The sequence below is a fragment of the Triturus cristatus genome, chromosome 11, assembly GCF_964204655.1.
Source record: "Triturus cristatus chromosome 11, aTriCri1.1, whole genome shotgun sequence".
In the NCBI taxonomy this organism is placed as follows: Eukaryota; Metazoa; Chordata; class Amphibia; order Caudata; family Salamandridae; genus Triturus; species Triturus cristatus.
The window spans coordinates 1,143,374,340-1,143,388,612 of NC_140594.1; the positions used below are offsets into that span (position 1 = coordinate 1,143,374,340).

The following is a 14,273-nucleotide window of genomic DNA, read 5'->3' on the forward strand; positions in this document are numbered from 1 at the left end:
CACATCAGAGGGCGTTGGTGGTATAGTGGTGAGCATAGCTGCCTTCCAAGCAGTTGACCCGGGTTCGATTCCCGGCCAACGCAGTGCAAATATTTATATATTCTCCAAGCAGGATATATTTTAATGCAACATGTCACAAAACTGAAATATCAGAAACACAATAATCAGCCGTTATATAAAAAAATAAACAAACACGTAGGTAGACATCTCGATCGCCTCATCTGCTACATTCATTGTCCCAATATATGCTATTTTCCATAAAGCACTCACCACTCACATGTGCTGATAATAAATATTTTGCTGGGGGCAGGCAATGAAAGGGCTGAGCCCCGACCAGACATTATAACCCCAGCATCCCTATTTTAAAAAGCATTTCTAGGCGATATCTAGCCTCTGAAAATAATAGGCAAGATCCACCGATAAATCTGGCAAAAGTCCCCAAGATTTTGTGCATACTTGTGCTCTCACCTGAATGCAGCGCCACCTTGTAACCATCGGATGTAACTGCGGCTCAGAAAAATGTTTTATCAGAGGGCAAGTTGAGAGGACTCCAAGTGGCAGATTTCCACGGAAAGAGCCTCTCGCTGCAGCAGGAAGGTTGGATACTTCAAATTGGCATAGTTTCCTGTCCAGCGTCCTCTCACGTCCCGAACGCTCCCAAACGCTCAAAAGCCTCGCCCTCACCGGGTAGATCTCTGGCTCCCAGGTAAAGCCAAATCCTGAGTATGCTAGTGCTAGGATCACAGAGAAAGGACAGGGACAGAGAGCTGCTGTCTTGGTAAAGGCCTGAAACGGCTAATTCCTAAGAGGGTCTGCACTTTCAGTTATGACTGACTGTGAGTGGGGAAGATGAAGATTTTCTGTACCCAGCATACCTTGCGATGTGCTTAGGCAAATGAGGAGAGAGCCCCACCAATCCCTTGCCACTCCGCTGAAAGCTCCTCCTCTGCATAAAGAGAGCACTTTCACAAGGGAGCAGAGTGGCGCAGCGGAAGCGTGCTGGGCCCATAACCCAGAGGTCGATGGATCGAAACCATCCTCTGCTAATATTGCTTGATTTTTCTTCCTAGGACTAATCTGTCATTTCCACCCTGCCAGCAAGGAAAAGCGCAGGCTTGTGCTAGCTATGTGAGAAAAGACTTCTCAACTATCTGTCTCTGCTGTAAATCAAGAGAGTGATCGTCAAAGGATCAACCCTATACTTTGAAAGTAAAGATACCCAATTAGAAGCATAAATGACAGGTGGGACCTTCACACGTTTTTCGGGGCATGCTTTGAATTTAATTCTTCCCTTTTTGTTCTGCTTTTATCAATCTCCTATGCATTTCATGGAATTTACTCCCTTTCTCTTCGCTGCTTTGCTTCCGATGCTGCCCATATGCTCATTTCCACTATTTGTACTGCTGCTTTCCATTTCTTCTCTTCTGCACAGCTTTATCCTTGGTTTCAATCCCCAGTTCTTTACCCTCTGCAAGACAATTTCTACAGCTTTTCATGTTGGTATCCACACCAAATGCACGATTGGAACCGGTGCAAGATTGCCACTGCACTCGGCGTTGTAACATCTGGAACCTAGAGGACACACATCAGAGGGTGTTGGTGGTATAGTGGTGAGCATAGCTGCCTTCCAAGCAGTTGACCCGGGTTCGATTCCCGGCCAACGCAGTGCAAATATTTATATATTCTCCAAGCAGGATATATTTTAATGCAACATGTCACAAAACTGAAATATCAGAAACAGAATAATCAGCCGTTATATAAAAAAATAAACAAACACGTAGGTAGACATCTCGATCGCCTCATCTGCTACATTCATTGTCCCAATATATGCTATTTTCCATAAAGCACTCACCACTCACATGTGCTGATAATAAATATTTTGCTGGGGGCAGGCAATGAAAGGGCTGAGCCCCGACCAGACATTATAACCCCAGCATCCCTATTTTAAAAAGCATTTCTAGGCGATATCTAGCCTCTGAAAATAATAGGCAAGATCCACCGATAAATCTGGCAAAAGTCCCCAAGATTTTGTGCATACTTGTGCTCTCACCTGAATGCAGCGCCACCTTGTAACCATCGGATGTAACTGCGACTCAGAAAAATGTTTTATCAGAGGGCAAGTTGAGATGACTCCAAGTGGCAGATTTCCACGGAAAGAGCCTCTCGCTGCAGCAGGAAGGTTGGATACTTCAAATTGGCATAGTTTCCTGTCCAGCGTCCTCTCACGTCCCGAACGCTCCCAAACGCTCAAAAGCCTCACACCGGGCAAGCCCTCACCGGGTAGATCTCTGGCTCCCAGGTAAAGCCAAATCCTGAGTATGCTAGTGCTAGGATCACAGAGAAAGGACAGGGACAGAGAGCTGCTGTCTTGGTAAAGGCCTGAAACGGCTAATTCCTAAGAGGGTCTGCACTTTCAGTTATGACTGACTGTGAGTGGGGAAGATGAAGATTTTCTGTACCCAGCATACCTTGCGATGTGCTTAGGCAAATGAGGAGAGAGCCCCACCAATCCCTTGCCACTCCGCTGAAAGCTCCTCCTCTGCATAAAGAGAGCACTTTCACAAGGGAGCAGAGTGGCGCAGCGGAAGCGTGCTGGGCCCATAACCCAGAGGTCGATGGATCGAAACCATCCTCTGCTAATATTGCTTGATTTTTCTTCCTAGGACTAATCTGTCATTTCCACCCTGCCAGCAAGGAAAAGCGCAGGCTTGTGCTAGCTATGTGAGAAAAGACTTCTCAACTATCTGTCTCTGCTGTAAATCAAGAGAGTGATCGTCAAAGGATCAACCCTATACTTTGAAAGTAAAGATACCCAATTAGAAGCATAAATGACAGGTGGGACCTTCACACGTTTTTCGGGGCATGCTTTGAATTTAATTCTTCCCTTTTTGTTCTGCTTTTATCAATCTCCTATGCATTTCATGGAATTTACTCCCTTTCTCTTCGCTGCTTTGCTTCCGATGCTGCCCATATGCTCATTTCCACTATTTGTACTGCTGCTTTCCATTTCTTCTCTTCTGCACAGCTTTATCCTTGGTTTCAATCCCCAGTTCTTTACCCTCTGCAAGACAATTTCTACAGCTTTTCATGTTGGTATCCACACCAAATGCACGATTGGAACCGGTGCAAGATTGCCACTGCACTCGGCGTTGTAACATCTGGAACCTAGAGGACACACATCAGAGGGTGTTGGTGGTATAGTGGTGAGCATAGCTGCCTTCCAAGCAGTTGACCCGGGTTCGATTCCCGGCCAACGCAGTGCAAATATTTATATATTCTCCAAGCAGGATATATTTTAATGCAACATGTCACAAAACTGAAATATCAGAAACAGAATAATCAGCCGTTATATAAAAAAATAAACAAACACGTAGGTAGACATCTCGATCGCCTCATCTGCTACATTCATTGTCCCAATATATGCTATTTTCCATAAAGCACTCACCACTCACATGTGCTGATAATAAATATTTTGCTGGGGGCAGGCAATGAAAGGGCTGAGCCCCGACCAGACATTATAACCCCAGCATCCCTATTTTAAAAAGCATTTCTAGGCGATATCTAGCCTCTGAAAATAATAGGCAAGATCCACCGATAAATCTGGCAAAAGTCCCCAAGATTTTGTGCATACTTGTGCTCTCACCTGAATGCAGCGCCACCTTGTAACCATCGGATGTAACTGCGACTCAGAAAAATGTTTTATCAGAGGGCAAGTTGAGATGACTCCAAGTGGCAGATTTCCACGGAAAGAGCCTCTCGCTGCAGCAGGAAGGTTGGATACTTCAAATTGGCATAGTTTCCTGTCCAGCGTCCTCTCACGTCCCGAACGCTCCCAAACGCTCAAAAGCCTCACACCGGGCAAGCCCTCACCGGGTAGATCTCTGGCTCCCAGGTAAAGCCAAATCCTGAGTATGCTAGTGCTAGGATCACAGAGAAAGGACAGGGACAGAGAGCTGCTGTCTTGGTAAAGGCCTGAAACGGCTAATTCCTAAGAGGGTCTGCACTTTCAGTTATGACTGACTGTGAGTGGGGAAGATGAAGATTTTCTGTACCCATCATACCTTGCGATGTGCTTAGGCAAATGAGGAGAGAGCCCCACCAATCCCTTGCCACTCCGCTGAAAGCTCCTCCTCTGCATAAAGAGAGCACTTTCACAAGGGAGCAGAGTGGCGCAGCGGAAGCGTGCTTGGCCCATAACCCAGAGGTCAATGGATCGAAACCATCCTCTGCTAATATTGCTTGATTTTTCTTCCTAGGACTAATCTGTCATTTCCACCCTGCCAGCAAGGAAAAGCGCAGGCTTGTGCTAGCTATGTGAGAAAAGACTTCTCAACTATCTGTCTCTGCTGTAAATCAAGAGAGTGATCGTCAAAGGATCAACCCTATACTTTGAAAGTAAAGATACCCAATTAGAAGCATAAATGACAGGTGGGACCTTCACACGTTTTTCGGGGCATGCTTTGAATTTAATTCTTCCCTTTTTGTTCTGCTTTTATCAATCTCCTATGCATTTCATGGAATTTACTCCCTTTCTCTTCGCTGCTTTGCTTCCGATGCTGCCCATATGCTCATTTCCACTATTTGTACTGCTGCTTTCCATTTCTTCTCTTCTGCACAGCTTTATCCTTGGTTTCAATCCCCAGTTCTTTACCCACTGCAAGACAATTTCTACAGCTTTTCATGTTGGTATCCACACCAAATGCACGATTGGAACCGGTGCAAGATTGCCACTGCACTCGGCGTTGTAACATCTGGAACCTAGAGGACACACATCAGAGGGCGTTGGTGGTATAGTGGTGAGCATAGCTGCCTTCCAAGCAGTTGACCCGGGTTCGATTCCCGGCCAACGCAGTGCAAATATTTATATATTCTCCAAGCAGGATATATTTTAATGCAACATGTCACAAAACTGAAATATCAGAAACAGAATAATCAGCCGTTATATAAAAAAATAATCAAACACGTAGGTAGACATCTCGATCGCCTCATCTGCTACATTCATTGTCCCAATATATGCTATTTTCCATAAAGCACTCACCACTCACATGTGCTGATAATAAATATTTTGCTGGGGGCAGGCAATGAAAGGGCTGCGCCCCGACCAGAAATTATAACCCCAGCATCCCTATGTTAAAAAGCATTTCTAGGCGATATCTAGCCTCTGAAAATAATAGGCAAGATCCACCGATAAATCTGGCAAAAGTCCCCAAGATTTTGTGCATACTTGTGTTCTCACCTGAATGCAGCGCCACCTTGTAACCATCGGATGTAACTGCGGCTCAGAAAAATGTTTTATCAGAGGGCAAGTTGAGAGGACTCCAAGTGGCAGATTTCCACGGAAAGAGCCTCTCACTGCAGCAGGAAGGTTGGATACTTCAAATTGGCATAGTTTCCTGTCCAGCGTCCTCTCACGTCCCGAACGCTCCCAAACGCTCAAAAGCCTCCCCTCACCGGGTAGATCTCTGGCTCCCAGGTAAAGCCAAATCCTGAGTATGCTAGTGCTAGGATCACAGAGAAAGGACAGGGACAGAGAGCTGCTGTCTTGGTAAAGGCCTGAAACGGCTAATTCCTAAGAGGGTCTGCACTTTCAGTTATGACTGACTGTGAGTGGGGAAGATGAAGATTTTCTGTACCCAGCATACCTTGCGATGTGCTTAGGCAAATGAGGAGAGAGCCCCACCAATCCCTTGCCACTCCGCTGAAAGCTCCTCCTCTGCATAAAGAGAGCACTTTCACAAGGGAGCAGAGTGGCGCAGCGGAAGCGTGCTGGGCCCATAACCCAGAGGTCGATGGATCGAAACCATCCTCTGCTAATATTGCTTGATTTTTCTTCCTAGGACTAATCTGTCATTTACACCCTGCCAGCAAGGAAAAGCGCAGGCTTGTGCTAGCTATGTGAGAAAAGACTTCTCAACTATCTGTCTCTGCTGTAAATCAAGAGAGTGATCGTCAAAGGATCAACCCTATACTTTGAAAGTAAAGATACCCAATTAGAAGCATAAATGACAGGTGGGACCTTCACACGTTTTTCGGGGCATGCTTTGAATTTAATTCTTCCCTTTTTGTTCTGCTTTTATCAATCTCCTATGCATTTCATGGAATTTACTCCCTTTCTCTTCGCTGCTTTGCTTCCGATGCTGCCCATATGCTCATTTCCACTATTTGTACTGCTGCTTTCCATTTCTTCTCTTCTGCACAGCTTTGTCCTTGGTTTCAATCCCCAGTTCTTTACCCTCTGCAAGACAATTTCTACAGCTTTTCATGTTGGTATCCACACCAAATGCACGATTGGAACCGGTGCAAGATTGCCACTGCACTCGGCGTTGTAACATCTGGAACCTAGAGGACACACATCAGAGGGCGTTGGTGGTATAGTGGTGAGCATAGCTGCCTTCCAAGCAGTTGACCCGGGTTCGATTCCCGGCCAACGCAGTGCAAATATTTATATATTCTCCAAGCAGGATATATTTTAATGCAACATGTCACAAAACTGAAATATCAGAAACAGAATAATCAGCCGTTATATAAAAAAATAAACAAACACGTAGGTAGACATCTCGATCGCCTCATCTGCTACATTCATTGTCCCAATATATGCTATTTTCCATAAAGCACTCACCACTCACATGTGCTGATAATAAATATTTTGCTGGGGGCAGGCAATGAAAGGGCTGAGCCCCGACCAGACATTATAACCCCAGCATCCCTATTTTAAAAAGCATTTCTAGGCGATATCTAGCCTCTGAAAATAATAGGCAAGATCCACCGATAAATCTGGCAAAAGTCCCCAAGATTTTGTGCATACTTGTGCTCTCACCTGAATGCAGCGCCACCTTGTAACCATCGGATGTAACTGCGGCTCAGAAAAATGTTTTATCAGAGGGCAAGTTGAGAGGACTCCAAGTGGCAGATTTCCACGGAAAGAGCCTCTCGCTGCAGCAGGAAGGTTGGATACTTCAAATTGGCATAGTTTCCTGTCCAGCGTCCTCTCACGTCCCGAAAGCTCCCAAACGCTCAAAAGCCTCGCCCTCACCGGGTAGATCTCTGGCTCCCAGGTAAAGCCAAATCCTGAGTATGCTAGTGCTAGGATCACAGAGAAAGGACAGGGACAGAGAGCTGCTGTCTTGGTAAAGGCCTGAAACGGCTAATTCCTAAGAGGGTCTGCACTTTCAGTTATGACTGACTGTGAGTGGGGAAGATGAAGATTTTCTGTACCCAGCATACCTTGCGATGTGCTTAGGCAAATGAGGAGAGAGCCCCACCAATCCCTTGCCACTCCGCTGAAAGCTCCTCCTCTGCATAAAGAGAGCACTTTCACAAGGGAGCAGAGTGGCGCAGCGGAAGCGTGCTTGGCCCATAACCCAGAGGTCAATGGATCGAAACCATCCTCTGCTAATATTGCTTGATTTTTCTTCCTAGGACTAATCTGTCATTTCCACCCTGCCAGCAAGGAAAAGCGCAGGCTTGTGCTAGCTATGTGAGAAAAGACTTCTCAACTATCTGTCTCTGCTGTAAATCAAGAGAGTGATCGTCAAAGGATCAACCCTATACTTTGAAAGTAAAGATACCCAATTAGAAGCATAAATGACAGGTGGGACCTTCACACGTTTTTCGGGGCATGCTTTGAATTTAATTCTTCCCTTTTTGTTCTGCTTTTATCAATCTCCTATGCATTTCATGGAATTTACTCCCTTTCTCTTCGCTGCTTTGCTTCCGATGCTGCCCATATGCTCATTTCCACTATTTGTACTGCTGCTTTCCATTTCTTCTCTTCTGCACAGCTTTATCCTTGGTTTCAATCCCCAGTTCTTTACCCACTGCAAGACAATTTCTACAGCTTTTCATGTTGGTATCCACACCAAATGCACGATTGGAACCGGTGCAAGATTGCCACTGCACTCGGCGTTGTAACATCTGGAACCTAGAGGACACACATCAGAGGGCGTTGGTGGTATAGTGGTGAGCATAGCTGCCTTCCAAGCAATTGACCCGGGTTCGATTCCCGGCCAACGCAGTGCAAATATTTATATATTCTCCAAGCAGGATATATTTTAATGCAACATGTCACAAAACTGAAATATCAGAAACAGAATAATCAGCCGTTATATAAAAAAATAATCAAACACGTAGGTAGACATCTCGATCGCCTCATCTGCTACATTCATTGTCCCAATATATGCTATTTTCCATAAAGCACTCACCACTCACATGTGCTGATAATAAATATTTTGCTGGGGGCAGGCAATGAAAGGGCTGCGCCCCGACCAGAAATTATAACCCCAGCATCCCTATGTTAAAAAGCATTTCTAGGCGATATCTAGCCTCTGAAAATAATAGGCAAGATCCACCGATAAATCTGGCAAAAGTCCCCAAGATTTTGTGCATACTTGTGTTCTCACCTGAATGCAGCGCCACCTTGTAACCATCGGATGTAACTGCGGCTCAGAAAAATGTTTTATCAGAGGGCAAGTTGAGAGGACTCCAAGTGGCAGATTTCCACGGAAAGAGCCTCTCACTGCAGCAGGAAGGTTGGATACTTCAAATTGGCATAGTTTCCTGTCCAGCGTCCTCTCACGTCCCGAACGCTCAAAAGCCTCACACCGGGCAAGCCCTCACCGGGTAGATCTCTGGCTCCCAGGTAAAGCCAAATCCTGAGTATGCTAGTGCTAGGATCACAGAGAAAGGACAGGGACAGAGAGCTGCTGTCTTGGTAAAGGCCTGAAACGGCTAATTCCTAAGAGGGTCTGCACTTTCAGTTATGACTGACTGTGAGTGGGGAAGATGAAGATTTTCTGTACCCAGCATACCTTGCGATGTGCTTAGGCAAATGAGGAGAGAGCCCCACCAATCCCTTGCCACTCCGCTGAAAGCTCCTCCTCTGCATAAAGAGAGCACTTTCACAAGGGAGCAGAGTGGCGCAGCGGAAGCGTGCTTGGCCCATAACCCAGAGGTCGATGGATCGAAACCATCCTCTGCTAATATTGCTTGATTTTTCTTCCTAGGACTAATCTGTCATTTCCACCCTGCCAGCAAGGAAAAGCGCAGGCTTGTGCTAGCTATGTGAGAAAAGACTTCTCAACTATCTGTCTCTGCTGTAAATCAAGAGAGTGATCGTCAAAGGATCAACCCTATACTTTGAAAGTAAAGATACCCAATTAGAAGCATAAATGACAGGTGGGACCTTCACACGTTTTTCGGGGCATGCTTTGAATTTAATTCTTCCCTTTTTGTTCTGCTTTTATCAATCTCCTATGCATTTCATGGAATTTACTCCCTTTCTCTTCGCTGCTTTGCTTCCGATGCTGCGCATATGCTCATTTCCACTATTTGTACTGCTGCTTTCCATTTCTTCTCTTCTGCACAGCTTTATCCTTGGTTTCAATCACCAGTTCTTTACCCTCTGCAAGACAATTTCTACAGCTTTTCATGTTGGTATCCACACCAAATGCACGATTGGAACCGGTGCAAGATTGCCACTGCACTCGGCGTTGTAACATCTGGAACCTAGAGGACACACATCAGAGGGTGTTGGTGGTATAGTGGTGAGCATAGCTGCCTTCCAAGCAGTTGACCCGGGTTCGATTCCCGGCCAACGCAGTGCAAATATTTATATATTCTCCAAGCAGGATATATTTTAATGCAACATGTCACAAAACTGAAATATCAGAAACAGAATAATCAGCCGTTATATAAAAAAATAAACAAACACGTAGGTAGACATCTCGATCGCCTCATCTGCTACATTCATTGTCCCAATATATGCTATTTTCCATAAAGCACTCACCACTCACATGTGCTGATAATAAATATTTTGCTGGGGGCAGGCAATGAAAGGGCTGAGCCTCGACCAGACATTATAACCCCAGCATCCCTATTTTAAAAAGCATTTCTAGGCGATATCTAGCCTCTGAAAATAATAGGCAAGATCCACCGATAAATCTGGCAAAAGTCCCCAAGATTTTGTGCATACTTGTGCTCTCACCTGAATGCAGCGCCACCTTGTAACCATCGGATGTAACTGCGACTCAGAAAAATGTTTTATCAGAGGGCAAGTTGAGATGACTCCAAGTGGCAGATTTCCACGGAAAGAGCCTCTCGCTGCAGCAGGAAGGTTGGATACTTCAAATTGGCATAGTTTCCTGTCCAGCGTCCTCTCACGTCCCGAACGCTCCCAAACGCTCAAAAGCCTCACACCGGGCAAGCCCTCACCGGGTAGATCTCTGGCTCCCAGGTAAAGCCAAATCCTGAGTATGCTAGTGCTAGGATCACAGAGAAAGGACAGGGACAGAGAGCTGCTGTCTTGGTAAAGGCCTGAAACGGCTAATTCCTAAGAGGGTCTGCACTTTCAGTTATGACTGACTGTGAGTGGGGAAGATGAAGATTTTCTGTACCCAGCATACCTTGCGATGTGCTTAGGCAAATGAGGAGAGAGCCCCACCAATCCCTTGCCACTCCGCTGAAAGCTCCTCCTCTGCATAAAGAGAGCACTTTCACAAGGGAGCAGAGTGGCGCAGCGGAAGCGTGCTGGGCCCATAACCCAGAGGTCGATGGATCGAAACCATCCTCTGCTAATATTGCTTGATTTTTCTTCCTAGGACTAATCTGTCATTTCCACCCTGCCAGCAAGGAAAAGCGCAGGCTTGTGCTAGCTATGTGAGAAAAGACTTCTCAACTATCTGTCTCTGCTGTAAATCAAGAGAGTGATCGTCAAAGGATCAACCCTATACTTTGAAAGTAAAGATACCCAATTAGAAGCATAAATGACAGGTGGGACCTTCACACGTTTTTCGGGGCATGCTTTGAACTTAATTCTTCCCTTTTTGTTCTGCTTTTATCAATCTCCTATGCATTTCATGGAATTTACTCCCTTTCTCTTCGCTGCTTTGCTTCCGATGCTGCCCATATGCTCATTTCCACTATTTGTACTGCTGCTTTCCATTTCTTCTCTTCTGCACAGCTTTGTCCTTGGTTTCAATCCCCAGTTCTTTACCCTCTGCAAGACAATTTCTACAGCTTTTCATGTTGGTATCCACACCAAATGCACGATTGGAACCGGTGCAAGATTGCCACTGCACTCGGCGTTGTAACATCTGGAACCTAGAGGACACACATCAGAGGGCGTTGGTGGTATAGTGGTGAGCATAGCTGCCTTCCAAGCAGTTGACCCGGGTTCGATTCCCGGCCAACGCAGTGCAAATATTTATATATTCTCCAAGCAGGATATATTTTAATGCAACATGTCACAAAACTGAAATATCAGAAACAGAATAATCAGCCGTTATATAAAAAAATAATCAAACACGTAGGTAGACATCTCGATCGCCTCATCTGCTACATTCATTGTCCCAATATATGCTATTTTCCATAAAGCACTCACCACTCACATGTGCTGATAATAAATATTTTGCTGGGGGCAGGCAATGAAAGGGCTGAGCCCCGACCAGACATTATAACCCCAGCATCCCTATTTTAAAAAGCATTTCTAGGCGATATCTAGCCTCTGAAAATAATAGGCAAGATCCACCGATAAATCTGGCAAAAGTCCCCAAGATTTTGTGCATACTTGTGCTCTCACCTGAATGCAGCGCCACCTTGTAACCATCGGATGTAACTGCGGCTCAGAAAAATGTTTTATCAGAGGGCAAGTTGAGAGGACTCCAAGTGGCAGATTTCCACGGAAAGAGCCTCTCGCTGCAGCAGGAAGGTTGGATACTTCAAATTGGCATAGTTTCCTGTCCAGCGTCCTCTCACGTCCCGAAAGCTCCCAAACGCTCAAAAGCCTCGCCCTCACCGGGTAGATCTCTGGCTCCCAGGTAAAGCCAAATCCTGAGTATGCTAGTGCTAGGATCACAGAGAAAGGACAGGGACAGAGAGCTGCTGTCTTGGTAAAGGCCTGAAACGGCTAATTCCTAAGAGGGTCTGCACTTTCAGTTATGACTGACTGTGAGTGGGGAAGATGAAGATTTTCTGTACCCAGCATACCTTGCGATGTGCTTAGGCAAATGAGGAGAGAGCCCCACCAATCCCTTGCCACTCCGCTGAAAGCTCCTCCTCTGCATAAAGAGAGCACTTTCACAAGGGAGCAGAGTGGCGCAGCGGAAGCGTGCTTGGCCCATAACCCAGAGGTCAATGGATCGAAACCATCCTCTGCTAATATTGCTTGATTTTTCTTCCTAGGACTAATCTGTCATTTCCACCCTGCCAGCAAGGAAAAGCGCAGGCTTGTGCTAGCTATGTGAGAAAAGACTTCTCAACTATCTGTCTCTGCTGTAAATCAAGAGAGTGATCGTCAAAGGATCAACCCTATACTTTGAAAGTAAAGATACCCAATTAGAAGCATAAATGACAGGTGGGACCTTCACACGTTTTTCGGGGCATGCTTTGAATTTAATTCTTCCCTTTTTGTTCTGCTTTTATCAATCTCCTATGCATTTCATGGAATTTACTCCCTTTCTCTTCGCTGCTTTGCTTCCGATGCTGCCCATATGCTCATTTCCACTATTTGTACTGCTGCTTTCCATTTCTTCTCTTCTGCACAGCTTTATCCTTGGTTTCAATCCCCAGTTCTTTACCCACTGCAAGACAATTTCTACAGCTTTTCATGTTGGTATCCACACCAAATGCACGATTGGAACCGGTGCAAGATTGCCACTGCACTCGGCGTTGTAACATCTGGAACCTAGAGGACACACATCAGAGGGCGTTGGTGGTATAGTGGTGAGCATAGCTGCCTTCCAAGCAATTGACCCGGGTTCGATTCCCGGCCAACGCAGTGCAAATATTTATATATTCTCCAAGCAGGATATATTTTAATGCAACATGTCACAAAACTGAAATATCAGAAACAGAATAATCAGCCGTTATATAAAAAAATAATCAAACACGTAGGTAGACATCTCGATCGCCTCATCTGCTACATTCATTGTCCCAATATATGCTATTTTCCATAAAGCACTCACCACTCACATGTGCTGATAATAAATATTTTGCTGGGGGCAGGCAATGAAAGGGCTGCGCCCCGACCAGAAATTATAACCCCAGCATCCCTATGTTAAAAAGCATTTCTAGGCGATATCTAGCCTCTGAAAATAATAGGCAAGATCCACCGATAAATCTGGCAAAAGTCCCCAAGATTTTGTGCATACTTGTGTTCTCACCTGAATGCAGCGCCACCTTGTAACCATCGGATGTAACTGCGGCTCAGAAAAATGTTTTATCAGAGGGCAAGTTGAGAGGACTCCAAGTGGCAGATTTCCACGGAAAGAGCCTCTCACTGCAGCAGGAAGGTTGGATACTTCAAATTGGCATAGTTTCCTGTCCAGCGTCCTCTCACGTCCCGAACGCTCAAAAGCCTCACACCGGGCAAGCCCTCACCGGGTAGATCTCTGGCTCCCAGGTAAAGCCAAATCCTGAGTATGCTAGTGCTAGGATCACAGAGAAAGGACAGGGACAGAGAGCTGCTGTCTTGGTAAAGGCCTGAAACGGCTAATTCCTAAGAGGGTCTGCACTTTCAGTTATGACTGACTGTGAGTGGGGAAGATGAAGATTTTCTGTACCCAGCATACCTTGCGATGTGCTTAGGCAAATGAGGAGAGAGCCCCACCAATCCCTTGCCACTCCGCTGAAAGCTCCTCCTCTGCATAAAGAGAGCACTTTCACAAGGGAGCAGAGTGGCGCAGCGGAAGCGTGCTTGGCCCATAACCCAGAGGTCGATGGATCGAAACCATCCTCTGCTAATATTGCTTGATTTTTCTTCCTAGGACTAATCTGTCATTTCCACCCTGCCAGCAAGGAAAAGCGCAGGCTTGTGCTAGCTATGTGAGAAAAGACTTCTCAACTATCTGTCTCTGCTGTAAATCAAGAGAGTGATCGTCAAAGGATCAACCCTATACTTTGAAAGTAAAGATACCCAATTAGAAGCATAAATGACAGGTGGGACCTTCACACGTTTTTCGGGGCATGCTTTGAATTTAATTCTTCCCTTTTTGTTCTGCTTTTATCAATCTCCTATGCATTTCATGGAATTTACTCCCTTTCTCTTCGCTGCTTTGCTTCCGATGCTGCGCATATGCTCATTTCCACTATTTGTACTGCTGCTTTCCATTTCTTCTCTTCTGCACAGCTTTATCCTTGGTTTCAATCCCCAGTTCTTTACCCTCTGCAAGACAATTTCTACAGCTTTTCATGTTGGTATCCACACCAAATGCACGATTGGAACCGGTGCAAGATTGCCACTGCACTCGGCGTTGTAACATCTGGAACCTAGAGGACAC

General features: G+C 45.6%; 7 non-coding genes across 7 annotated transcripts; all 7 read left to right on the forward strand.

Annotated features, from left to right (window-relative positions):
• Positions 1-11: 11 nt before the first annotated feature.
• On the forward strand, positions 12-83 carry TRNAG-UCC (transfer RNA glycine (anticodon UCC)). The gene has a single exon. It is a non-coding gene; the product is annotated as a tRNA-Gly (tRNA).
• A 1,510-nt stretch (positions 84-1,593) lies between these two features.
• TRNAG-UCC (transfer RNA glycine (anticodon UCC)) lies at positions 1,594-1,665 on the forward strand. The gene has a single exon. It is a non-coding gene; the product is annotated as a tRNA-Gly (tRNA).
• Positions 1,666-3,186: 1,521 nt separating this feature from the next.
• TRNAG-UCC (transfer RNA glycine (anticodon UCC)) lies at positions 3,187-3,258 on the forward strand. The gene has a single exon. It is a non-coding gene; the product is annotated as a tRNA-Gly (tRNA).
• Positions 3,259-4,779: 1,521 nt separating this feature from the next.
• On the forward strand, positions 4,780-4,851 carry TRNAG-UCC (transfer RNA glycine (anticodon UCC)). Its single transcript has one exon. It is a non-coding gene; the product is annotated as a tRNA-Gly (tRNA).
• A 1,509-nt stretch (positions 4,852-6,360) lies between these two features.
• Positions 6,361-6,432, forward strand: TRNAG-UCC (transfer RNA glycine (anticodon UCC)). The gene has a single exon. It is a non-coding gene; the product is annotated as a tRNA-Gly (tRNA).
• Positions 6,433-9,525: 3,093 nt separating this feature from the next.
• TRNAG-UCC (transfer RNA glycine (anticodon UCC)) lies at positions 9,526-9,597 on the forward strand. Its single transcript has one exon. It is a non-coding gene; the product is annotated as a tRNA-Gly (tRNA).
• Positions 9,598-11,118: 1,521 nt separating this feature from the next.
• TRNAG-UCC (transfer RNA glycine (anticodon UCC)) lies at positions 11,119-11,190 on the forward strand. Its single transcript has one exon. It is a non-coding gene; the product is annotated as a tRNA-Gly (tRNA).
• Positions 11,191-14,273: the final 3,083 nt, after the last annotated feature.